We start from the raw sequence: 13,744 nt of genomic DNA, 5'->3' as shown, positions 1-13,744 counted from the left end.
CTGAAGAATCTTCTCACTTTTGATGCATAGTTCTCTATAGGATATAGCAAGCTCATCAAAAGTGATTTCACTATCTGTATCACTTGAATCTTCAGCAGATTCAAATCTCCCAGTGAGTGCATTCACATCTCTGTCAGAATCACTTTCTTGTTCACTCTCTGTATCATCAGACCGACATACAGAAAGTCCTTTCCTCTGCTTCTTGAGATGAGTGGGACATTCAGCTTTGATGTGTCCATAGCCTTCACACCCATGGCATTGAACTCCTTTGCTGTGGCTGGGTTTTTCATCTGACCTTTTCTGGTATTCACTACCTTTCCTGATGTCGAAAGGGATGTTCCGGACATGCGGTTTCTGCCTCCTGTCCATTCTGTTCAGCACTTTGTTGACCTGTTTTCCAAGGAGCACAACTGCATTAGTCAGACCTTCATCAGTATCCAGGTCATACTCATCTTCTTCTCCTTCATCATTGGACACGAACGCCAAGTTCTTGCTCTTCTTTTCAGCCCTATCCGAGAGTCCTAGCTCAAAGGTTTGAAGGGAACCAATGAGTTCATCTACTCTCATGTTGCAAATGTCTTGGGCCTCCTCTATTGCAGTGACTTTCATGTCAAATCTCTTAGGCAAAGATCTGAGGATCTTTCTCACCAGCTTTTCATCTGTCATTCTTTCTCCCAAGGCAGTGCAAGCATTGGCAATTTCAAGAATGTTCATGTGGAAGTCATGAATACACTCTTCCTCCTTCATCTTCAGATTTTCGAATTTTGTAGCCAATAGTTGCAATCTGGACATCTTCACTTTGGAGGTTCCTTCATGAGTGGTTTTCAGGATCTCCCATGCATCCTTGGCCACAGTGCATGTGTTGATCAGTCTGAAGATATTCTTGTCAACTCCATTGAATAGGGCATTCAAGGCTTTGGAGTTTCCAAGTGCCAATTCGTCTTCTTCTTTTGTCCAGTCTTCTTCTGGCTTCAATCCATCAGTGGGCTTTCCTTCTGTGTCCAGCATCTTGGGATGTTCCCAGCCTTTGATGACAGCTTTCCAGGTTCTGCTATCCAGTGATTTGAGGAAGGCCACCATCCTTGCTTTCCAGTATTCATAGTTGGTTCCATCCAGAATTGGTGGTCTGTTCACTGGTCCTCCTTCTTTCTCCATGTTCATCAGAATTTATCTCCCTAGATCTCACTCAGTGATTTCAAGTGCCTGCTCTGATACCAATTGAAATTCTGATACCGATGACAGATGTTGTACCAGATGTCACGACATCACGCTTCAGAACATGGAGATTATATTTGACTGTATGAACAGATTAAACAAATAAATAACACAAGAGAATTGTTAACCCAGTTCGGTGCAACGTCACCTACATCTGGGGGCTACCAAGCCAGGGAGGAAATCCACTAAAATAGTGTTAGTTCGAAGATCTAACAGCCACTGTTTACAACCTTCTCACCTAACCACTACCCGTGCAACCTCTACCTAAGAGCCACTCTTAGATATGAGAAACCCCTCTCACTCCCTCTCAAACACACTCTCCCGTGTTTACAAATAAATCAAATATACACCAGAGATTGCTCTCTGAACAAAAGAGATCAACTCTACACACTCAGGTCCAACACTTGATGTTAGGGTAGCATCAAGGTGGCTCACAAAACACTCAAGTCCCAAAACTCACAAAATAACTCTTCAATCCCGGACTTGGTGAGAAAAACCCGTGCAGCCTTCATGTTTATATAGCAGTGTACGTATCTGGGCTGCAACAGTCTTGCGCTGGATAAGATCTATCATTCTCCTGAAAATCTGCACTTAAAGATCTAAAAGATAAAGTTTTATCTTTTAGTTTTTATCTTTAATCTTTAATCCCTGAACGAACTATTCAAGTTTGTAATTCGAACTTTAATTATCTTTTAATTCGTTCCTAAAGATAGATCGCCAAATCTGTTGCTAACTGCACATTAATCTGTTAAAGATATAACAGATTTATGTGTCCAGTATTTTCGGGCAAGATGTCCTGGACATCGTATCCGACATCGTGGATCCTGCAGCTTCAATTCTTCATTTGACATTTTATCTTGCCTTGTGCATTGTGCAGCCCGATCTGATTCCTTGACATAGCGTTGGACATCATGTGCAGCAACTCCAGCTTTCCTTCATTGTCTAAGTGCTTATGTTTTAACAAAATTTTAGCCAATCTTTTAAAACTCAGTAGAGCTAAGCACTAACAATCTCCCCCTTTAGCAAATTTTGTCTAAAACATACTTAGACACTTCCTGAGCAGGTACGAGCAGTTATGCAAGTGGGATCAGCAACTTTCATTATCAGAGTAATCAAACACAGCGGTATCTGTAGTGGCGACAGCAAAATTCTGCAAGTTGCAAGTCGTTTCCAGGATGTCAAGACATCTCTCGTGACATCAGCTTTCTGCTCCCCCTGTCTCCATGCTCTTACTGCTGTGAAGCAGTTCACTGCAGCATCTTCTATCAGCTACTAGTCCTTTCCAGGATGTCAAGACATCTCATGTGACATCAGTATTTTGCTCCCCCTGTCTCCATGCTCTTGCTGCAGCATCTTCTATCAGCTACTCGTAGTTACAGTAGCTTACATCAGTCATCATCAGCAGCAGCAGTCTCCCCCTCAAAATCATGAATCATGCATACATCGTATCCTTCTACTCAAAGTCATAAATCATGCATAATACTATTACTCCCCCTTTTTAGACAGAATTTGACAAAAGTAGAATGCATGCAAATATTACAGACCAATAGCAATCAATTGTTCAAAGGGACATGCCCCTATAACTAGTAAGAGTAAAAAGCAAAAATAAAGGTCTGATGGTCATGGGGTGGCCTCAGAATCATCATCATCTGATTCTGTATCCTCTGCTGCATCTTCTTCTTCCTCAGCTGCTTCTTCTTCTGCTTCAGCTGCTTCACCATCATCAATGCCACTGTCTGAGAGCCTCTTGATCAGGCGTTCCAGCTCCATTTTCTTCTCTGTGGTGGCTTTGATGGTTGCTTCCAGCACCTTGCAAGTGTCCTTGAGTTCAGCAATCAAAGCATCCTTGGACACAGCACCTGAAGCAGCAGCTTTCCCTGATGTCGAGACAATGTCTGGGACATGTGTCCCCTCAAACAGTTTGTAATGCAGGGACAGAGCAGATTCTCTCTTCATCACAGAGTCAATGTTGTTTAAAATATTTGGATGTTGACTCAACATAATGCCACACAATACAGTAGGGAAGGCAATGGGTAATTTGACAGCAAAAGATTCTGAATGCTTAACAGTTTGATCAAAAATATAGTTTCCAAAATTAAATTTGGACTTGGTTCCAACAGCATACAGAAATTTACCCAAACCTGTGGCAACAGTGGAAGTATGATTGGTGGGTACCCAGTTTGCAGCGCCAATCCTATGCAGAATTGCATACTTCACACTCAGCTTCCCTGCAGAAAGCTTCCCTTTCTTTGGCCAATGCTGGACTTGTTTGGCAGTGATTTCCTTGGCAATTTGATGCTCAGAAACAGCAAGATCCACCACTCCTTCAGTTGGTCTGCCCAGGTATTTGTTGATCACAGCAGGGGAGAATCTAACACATTTTCCTCTGACAAACACTTTCTGATAATCATCACTTTTTCTGTTTGTTATGTCAGAGGGAATGTTGACAATGAATTCCCTGACTAGGCTTTCATAACAGTCTCCCAACTTGGTGACTGTCTTCAGTAGTCCAGCAGCCTTGATGAGGTCCATGATCTCCTTGCAAGCCAAGGCATCTCTTCCCAGTTCTCTTTCAACAGCAAGTCTGCGTTGATATACAAATTTCCACCTTTCAACATTGCCAATGGAGTGGAATGAAATGTTGTCCAATGGTGCATCAGGGACATTTCCAGGCACCTTTTTCCCTGATTTCTTGGCCCGCTTGATGTCGAGAACATCTAGTTCGACATCAGAATCAGAATCAGATGAGGAAATTTCTTTCCTCTTCTTGGAAGGGATTGCAACTTTGCTCCATCTGGATGTGGTAGGAGTGATTGGAGTGCTCTTCTTCTGTGCCATAGTTTTGATTCGACCAGACCTAGTAATGGGAGTTTTCCCCTTTCTGCTTTGTAGTCTTTCTGCAATGCCAGGTGCCAACTTGTTGGCAATGGGTTCCTCATCAGATTCTACTTCTTCTAGGTCAATGAGGTCACCTGGAGCAGGTTCTGGTGCCCTTGGTGCAGGGGTCTCCTCGGTGGCTTGATCCTCTTCCTCTGTTGATTCCTCTTTACTGGATGAAGAGGGGACTTCAGCATTTGGGGTGGAAGATGTTGGAACATCTTTGTCAGCATCAGGGACAGAAACATTCGGGGTGGAAGATGTTGGAACATCTTCATCAGCATCAGGGACAGAAGCATTTTTCAGAATGTTACTCACAATACTGCGGATCTTCTTATCCATCTCCGTGTCTACTTCCCTAGGACTTGTTGCAAGGCTAGGGTTTTCAGAAATCTTCACTCCCTGTTGTCTTTTGGGGACCAGTTTCTCAGGAACAGGGGCTTGACCAGGAATCATTTGTATGGGTTGGATATGGAATTCAGGTTGTTCCTGGTTTGATGGTGCTTTGGTGGATGATGGAGATGATGGTACAGAAGGTGAACCAGGAGATGAAGTTTCTTTTGGTGAGGTAGCCATGGAGAAGCAGAGCCTTTGGTGTGGTTTCGTGAATCTCTGAGAGGTGTTGGGGAATGCTGATGAAAGCGAGATTACCACGAAAATATGAGTTTGAATGAGGAATGTAGAGGGACGTGTGAAGCAACGGTTGAATTTGTTTTGGCCCAGTAGTGAACGCGCTATTAACGTTTGAGCACGTTCAGATAAAAGTAATTGCTATAAATCCTCTAGCAGACAAATGCCCAGCTTGCCCCTCAGTTTTTCAAACTGATTTGCATCCAATGCCTTTGTGAAAATATCTGCTATTTGTTCCTCAGTGTCAACATGCTCCAGTGTGATAACTTTATCATCAACAAGATCTCTAATATAGTGATGTCTAATGTCAATGTGCTTGGTTCTGCTGTGTTGAACAGGATTTTTAGAAATATTAATAGCACTCAAGTTGTCACAGTACAATGTCATGACATCTTGTTCGACATTGTACTCCTTAAGCATCTGCTTCATCCAAACTAGTTGTGAACAGCTGCTTCCTGCTGCAATATACTCTGCTTCTGCAGTAGATAGGGACACACAGTTCTGCTTCTTGCTGAACCATGAAATAAGATTGTTGCCCAAATAGAAACATCCACCAGAAGTGCTTTTTCTGTCATCTGCACTTCCAGCCCAATCAGCATCACAATACCCAACCAGCATTGAATCTGAACAATGACAGTACATAATCCCATAGTTACTGGTGCCATTTACATATTTCAGAATTCTCTTTACTTGATTCAAGTGACTTATCTTAGGATTGGCTTGATATCTTGCACAAACACCTACTGCAAAGGTGATGTCAGGTCTGCTTGCTGTTAAATATAGTAAGCTCCCAATCATGCTTCTATACAGGCTTTGATCAAAACTGGTGCCAGCTTCATCTTTTGACAGCTTCAAGTGTGTAGGTGCAGGTGTTCTTTTATGGCTGGCATTTCCCATCCCAAACTTCTTGACAATGTTCTTGGCATACTTGCTTTGTGAGAGGAATATGGAGTCTTCCATCTGCTTCACTTGAAGTCCCAGAAAATAAGTCAGCTCTCCAACAAGACTCATCTCAAATTCAGATTGCATCTGTTGGACAAAATGTCGAAGCATCTCATTCGACATCCCTCCAAACACAATGTCATCAACATATATCTGTGCTATCATCAAGTTTTCAGCATCTTGTTTGACAAAGAGAGTCTTGTCAATTCCTCCCTTCCTATACCCTTGCTGAGTAAGGAATTCTGTTAGCCTTTCATACCAAGCTCTTGGAGCTTGCTTCAATCCATAGAGAGCCTTCTTGAGCCTGTATACATGATCTGGATGAGTTGGGTCTACAAATCCCTTTGGCTGCTCCACATAGGCTTCTTCATTCAGGTATCCATTCAGAAACGCGCTCTTCACAGCAAGATATCAAGCCCTTTAACCGATCGTTTAAGCCGTTTTCTCATCTAATAAATGATAAAATGAATTTCAACCGATCATTTGCGTTGTAATCTCGTTTAATTACTCTTAAAACAAAATCTAACCGATCGTTCACGTTGTAACCTCGGTTAAACCAAAAAAAGCAAAATAATAATAAAATAATCAAAATATCTTGAAAAATAATAATAAAATAATCAAAATATCTTTAAATAAAATAATCAAAAAAATCAATCGGACATTTTTCTTTGGAAGTTTCCTTGAATGAATTGATTAATAACCAAAGTGAAACTAAGGCTAAAATCAACTCACAAATCAAGTTTTGTCCGAAAAATCACTAAAAACCGTTTTAAGTTCCAACGCCTTAAAACGGTCCTCTTTGCTTTTAGCGGTTAACATGGATCTTCAAAATCATAAAATCAACATGTAACTTTACCGCTTTTGCAAGAACTACGTAGGTTTGATTTCATCATCGCAATTAAGGATATGTAGGAGCAAAAGCCCCGCTTTTGTCGACATCCCCAAGAGATCGTTAATGGTCCAACGCCTTAACGTTTCTCTCCCTTCACAACCAAGAGATCGTTAATGGATCGTTTAAATGGTCCAACACCTTAAATGACCTTTTGTTCAGTCAAAATATATCTTGCAAAAAAAGATAAAAACAACTTAACCAACGCTTAGTTCTCAAAGAACTACGTAGGTCTGATTTCCTTATCACCATTAAGGAATACGTAGGAGAAAGGGAAACACCCTTGTCGACCACAAAAGATAAAAAACACAAAAAAGACATAAAAAACATAAAAGGGAAATAAAATAAATTGAATTCATATTTGCACATTTGATTAAAGGCTGTCGTCCCTTGTGACGGACGCGTGGGGTGCTAATACCTTCCCCGTGCGTAAATACAACTCCCGAACCTTTCACACTTAAAGTTCGTAGACCACACCTTTTTCGGTTTTTCTGACGTTTTCCTCGAATAAACGTTGGTGACGACTACGTGCATTTTCCTCCCATGGAAGACGCACCCGTGAGCCCTCATGTCGCCCTCCCGTCGAAGGGTAGGTTGCAACAGTTGGCGACTCCACTGGGGACTGTTTTTAGAGAGTTAGGCCAATCAATCAGTGTGCATTCCTTACCATGACTTCTCCTTTGTTAATTTTCCTTTATTTTTTTAGATCCTTGTATATAACTCTTTTATGCTTTTAGTATGCTTTTTAAATGTATGCATGAGATAGATGTTTATTCATTTGATGCACACAAACACCAACACTATTTGCACACACGGTGAGTTGAAAACGGGCCCTATACCCGGGTCCATGGGAACATAAGGAGTGGAGGTGAATCTGTGGTCATGCTAGGTCTCCGACTTGCTTGATAACAATGAACCCTCATCTAGAGTTTTTCTTTTCGATAACATATTGTTGCTTATAGTCCCTATTGCCGCAATATGTTTTTCGAAGGGGATGATACCTCTAGAAACCATCAAGAGAGATATGACCACCTTCAGAATTATCACTAAAAGCCTTTTAGTTCTTCACATTTAGGTCCCTAAAATAGGGGCACGAAGCGAACACGCTGCGTGCGTTTTAAACACTGCCATGCATATAACCTAAATGTCATGTACGCCTTTACTGTATGATTATTTGAGGATATTTCCATGTTGTGTACATCCCCCTGTTGTGCTTTTGCGCATCTGCATCATGTCGTCACGCATACATTGTATGTTGGTCTCGTCTTTTGTCATGGGAGGCTGGAAGGTCCATATCACCTTCCTAACTGTACACATGGGGCATTGTGCCCCCAAATGCGCAAGTAAGAAGAGATAATTTTCCGGGCTCTCGTGTCCGTAAATGCATTCATATCATGCATCGCATAAACATCTCTTCATGGCATCATAATGAACATATCGTTCCTGCAATTTTTCGTTATCATATTCCAGCCTCACATTTTGCATGAGTCATTGCATCATCATGCATATGCATTCAACATACTTTTTGTTCTACAAAATGCATACCTTTTATTTTCATGTTTGCTCATGCATGATCCTTGCGTTTTCCTCTACAAAACAAAAACAAAAAAAAGGGGGAAGCGTGAAAATTCACACTACATTCTTAGTTTCATGTGTTAGGTACCATGAGCCAACCATGTTGGGATCATAAACCCATTTCTATAAAAAAAAACACAACAACAAAACAAAATGATTGAGCATGGTACCTAATGCGTGGTTAACTAGGAAATGATGTTTCTTCGGGCATCTCAATCTCATAATTACATTTTCCATGCATAGCTTAAAGTATTCCTGAGTCTTTCATCTCTACGAAATATTGTTGAAGTATTGGCGATCAGAATTGCTATTCCTTGGATTATAGGGTTGAACCAAGCTCATGCTTTTAAGAAAAAGTTCATCAAGTCAAGTTGAAGTATGGAAGTAACCATCTTGCAAAAAATTGGGGCAAAAGATGGATTGAGTTACATCGCTGCTTCGTCTACTGCCAAACACATTTAGGACTGTTGATGTCCTTGTTACTTCCAGTTTCACCTTGACAAAGATGTAATGGACCATGTTAAAAATCTAAATTGATTCAACCCCATGTCCTGCGTAAAAATTCGGAATACTTCAACTGTGCATCATTCATATACATCCATGCTTTTCATTGGTTGCATTGTTCATTGCATTCTTTCCTTGAAAAAAAAACGAACTTAATCATTATTATAAAAAAGAAAAGAACATGCTTTACGGTGCCCTTACCGAACCTGTGCTAGAGCTAGAGTAATGGGTAAAGTGGACGAGGTGCAAGAGCATATGAAGGCCGAGATGGAGGCCATGAAAGAGCAAATGGCCACAATGATGGAGGCCATGATAAGCATGAAGAAGATAATGGAAGCCAATGCGGTTGCAGTTGCCTCTACCAGCGCTGTTGCTAAGGTGAACCCGATGCCCCCATCTTGCCTCAACCAAATGAATCATCCAACCTCAGCTATGGTAGGCAAAGATTTGGGAAGTACGGACGACACTTATTATGTTCAAATTCAAAACAAGCATGCCTTCCCACCATATGGCTTGCCTCCCAACTATACACCACCCAATGTGACGTACACTCTCGGTGAGGATGTCAATAACTCCACTCCCATACTCATTGAGAGCCGACAACCTCATCATGCACATGTCTCTCAACCCATGGGGGACACACATGAAATGCCCCACCACAATCTAGCCGACTTCGAGCCTTGCCTCAGATATGCCATTGAAGGGCAAGCAGTTGGTGGTATACCCCTGCAAAACACTTTGGAGGGCCCACAATATCACCCACAACCACACCCATTGCATTCCACAGTCGGTAAAAACCCTCATGCTATGGCAGAAATGGGAAAGTTGGATCATCTAGAGGAAAGGCTCAAGGCCATTGAAGGAGGCAAAGATTATGCCTTTGCTAACCTAGAAGAGTTGTTCCTAGTACCCAATATCATCACCCCTCCCAAGTTCAAGGTGCTGGACTTTGGCAAGTACAATGGGACTACTTGCCCCAAGAACCATCTAAAGATGTATTGTCGGAAGATGGGGGCATACGCAAAAGATGAGGAACTGTTGATACATTTCTTCCAAGAAAGTCTTACTGGGGTAGCTATTACCTGGTACACTAACTTGGAACCTTCCCGAGTCCATTCTTGAAAGGACCTAATGGTTGCCTTTGTTAGGCAGTATCAGTACAATTCTGATATGGCTCCGGATAGGATGCAACTACAGAACATGTGCAAAAAGGGGCATGAATCTTTCAAAGAATATGCCCAAAGGTGGAGAGACCTGTCAGCTCAAGTGGCACCTCCAGTGACGGAGAAAGAGATGATCACAATAATAGTAGACACATTACCAGTGTTTTACAATGAAAAAATGGTGGGGTATGCACCTTCAAGCTTTGCGGATTTGGTCTTCACCGGTGAAAGGATCGAAGTGGGTCTGAAAAGAGGAAAATCTGATCATCTTGCTTTGATAAATGCAAAAACTGGGGCAAATGAAGAGGGTGAAAAGGAGGGAGAAACCCATGCTGTGACCGCCATTCCTATACGGCCAAGTTTCCCAACAACATCATTACTCAGCCAATATCAACCCTTCTCCTTACCCACCACCCAGCTATCCACAAAGGTCATACCTAAATCAACCACAAAACCCACCTACCACACAACCAACACGAACACCACCTTTAGCCGAAACCAAAACACCAACCATAAATGAATTTTGCAGCGAAAAAGCCTGTAGAATTCACCCCCAATTCTGGTGTCCTATGCTGACTTGCTCCCATATCTACTTGATAATTCAATGGTAGCCATAACCCCAGCCAAGGTTCCTCAACCTCCATTTTTCTGAGGATATGACTCGAATGCAACGTGTGCTTATCATGGAGGAGCCTCGGGGCATTCCATTGAGCATTGTAGGGCCCTGAAGCATAAGGTGCAAGGTCTAATTGATGCAGGCTGGCTAGAATTTGAGGAGAATTTGTGAATCCTAACATTGACAAACAACACCAAACATGGGGCAATTTTGAAAGCTGTTGTAAGATGTCTCTAATGACTCATCAGGATTTTCAAGTTTATGCCATTATTATAAACCATAAGTTCAAGTGGAGGGTACATCCACTTGGTTGTTCAAAGAGAACAAGGGAGGGTACATCCCTTGTGGATCTTTGCTTGTAAAGGATTTTACAAGGTTGAAAAGAAATCTCAAGGACCGCAGGTTGCTTGGGGACTGGATGTAGGCACGGGTTGTTGTCGAACCAGTATAAAACTCTTGTGTTTGTCTTCTTCTTCCATACACTCTTTAATTTCCACTGTGCACTTTAATTATCGCTTTTACTTTTGGTTAAGTTTCTATTTTTGTTCTTTACTCTCTTAACTTTGTAGTAAAAGCCTAATTGAATCTAGTAACATTAAGAAGGATAGTTTTTTAATTAGTAAATGTTCATTAATAATTAATTCAACCTCCCCCCTTCTTAATTATTCCGAGGCCACTTGATCCAACAAGTGGTATCAAAGCAGGTATCTTGTAGAAAGTTTAACAACTTCAAGATTCATGGCCTCTTTAAATTCTTTGTTTTTCAAAAGTATTTTTAGGAATAGGTTATTCCAAAATCATGAAATCAAATTGTGTCTCGTGACAAAATCTCATGACAAAATCTCATGAAAACAACAAAGAATAATCTGTAAGGAAGAAGTGGTACATCAACAGTGGATGTTCCAAGCATATGACGGGAGATGTATCCAAGTGTACAACCTTTTCTCCCAAGAAAAGTGGACATGTTACATATGGCGACAACAATATCAGTAAAATCTCAAAAGAGGTAACATCTAAGCCATCTCTATGAATTAAGGTATGATTAGTATTTTCAGTTAAGTTATTTTTGTGGCTAATAGAAAATAATTGTTGAAATTGTTTGATTGTGTTTACAATGTTTAATTAACTATATTTAGTTTTATTTTTGAATATGTATGATTAATTGAATTTTGTTTGAATTGATTAATGCTTGAATTTCTTATGTTTTGTTTCTAAGATGATTAGATTCTGTTAAAAAATATAAAAAAAATTGTTTTGACATGATTAGAATAATTGAATTAAGTAAATAATTACCATGATATGTGTTGATGATTGTTATTTGATACTTAGATTTAGTGTTTAATTAATCGATTACAGTAGAACATACTTAGTTCTATAAATTGAAGATAAGTCCAAAACTATTTGATTATGTTAAAATTTATTATAATTAATTAACTATATTTAGTTTAAATAATTTCAATATACATGATTGATTTTTTTTGTCTTTGGTAATTGTGCCCAACTAGTTGAAAGTTTGAAAATCAAAATTTGGAAGTTATTGGAAGTTGAAAGTTCAAAATAGAAGTTGGAAGTTGAAAATGGAAGTTGCTAGAAGTTGAAAGTTGAAAATGGAAGTTATTGGAAGTTGGAAGTTGGAATTTGAAATTGAAAAAAAATTATATTTTTTTTGAAATAGAAATTATTGTGCATAGTTAGTTAATTGATAATTTAATTTGAAATGTTTGATGATTGATTTTGTTTGAGAGTTATTATGATTTTTTTATTATATTTAAAGGTTATGTTGATTAAGATAGTAAATATGTATTTTTTATGGGTGCAAAATAGTTTGTTTTAATGTCTTTCTGTTATGTGTTTAAATTTGATTATCTTGTTTACTTATTTGGTACTTAGTGAATTATGTTTTGAAACTTTATTAGTACTTTATTTTCTAAAAGTTTAAAACTTGTTAGTTACTTTATGTGTTATGGTTCTACTTGGTTACTTTTGATGACTTATGACTTATTTGATACACATGTTTTTATTATGAATTGTGGATGATTTATTATCTTGTTTGATTTTTATAAGTTTTTCTCTCTTGTATGAACACATTTTTCGTATGTTTATCTATTTATGTATGATTTGACATGATTGGATTTTTGTCAAAATTATATTGATATGCTAAAATAATTGAGATAAGTAATGAGTTACCATGTATGTGTTCATAACTAATTTTTGTTACTTAGAACTAAGTTTTGATTCTCTGATAATAGATTTAGATTATAATTATATTTTGTTTTTAAGTCTTGTATTTGGCTATGTTTTTATGGCATTTGAATACTTAGTATTTCTTTTAATACTTGCTTAGTATGACTGAACATGATGATTATATTGGCTTGCTCTTAGTTGTTTATGATTATGTGTTTTAAACTTAATTACTTTAATGATATATGACTAGTGGTATGTACTTCCATTTGGTATTGTGTTTTATGTATATTTTTTTTTTAATTTTTCATATATCTTTTATTTGAATATTGTGGATGACTTTCTAGTTTATTTGATGTTATGAATGAAGTATTGTCTTTCTAAGCTTGTTGTATGGTTAAGTTATTATCTTGTTCGATTGTTCTAAGTTTTCTATTTTCTTGTATGATTAGTTATTTATGTATGGTTTTATATTTCTTACGCACTTTGGCTTTTTGTTGATGCCAAAGGGGGAGAGAAAAATGGATATTTTGGAAATCAAGATATTATATTTTCAAAACTTTAAAATTAAGTATAAATTCAAAAAGAAAGGGGGAGAAAGGGATGAGTGAATGGTAAAACAAAACTTGTATGCATTCTCTTGATTTCAGGATTGTCATCATCAAAAAGGGGGAGATTGTGGAAGCAATGGCTTCCAAGGTTATTTTGATGATGCCAAACAATCAAGAGTTAAGCAAAGTTTCAAGCAAAGATTCAAGAATCAAGTTTCATGATTCAAGACTCAAGAATCAAGTTTCAAGAATCAACATTCAAGAATAATCAAGATCAAGATTCAAGACTCAAGATTCAAGAATCAAGAAGAAGACTCAGTCAAAATAAGTATTAAAAAGTTTTTCAAAACATTGAGTAGCACAAGAAGTTTTCACAAAATCTTTTACCAAAGAGTTTTACTCTCTGGTAATCGATTACCAGAAGGTAGTAATCGATTACCAGTAGCCTGCATTGTTTTTCAAACTAATTTACAAATCTATAATTGATTACCATAATCATGTAATCGATTACTAGTGTTTTTAAAACGTGAAGATTTTCAAAATTCAAAATGAAGAGTCACATCTGTTGATGAGTGTCATACCCTAATTTCGTCCGGGGACC

The sequence above is a fragment of the Glycine soja genome, chromosome 1 (assembly GCF_004193775.1).
Source record: "Glycine soja cultivar W05 chromosome 1, ASM419377v2, whole genome shotgun sequence".
Lineage (NCBI taxonomy): Eukaryota > Viridiplantae > Streptophyta > Magnoliopsida > Fabales > Fabaceae > Glycine > Glycine soja.
The sequence above is the reverse complement of the archived record's forward strand: the minus strand, read 5'-3'. Positions refer to the sequence as shown.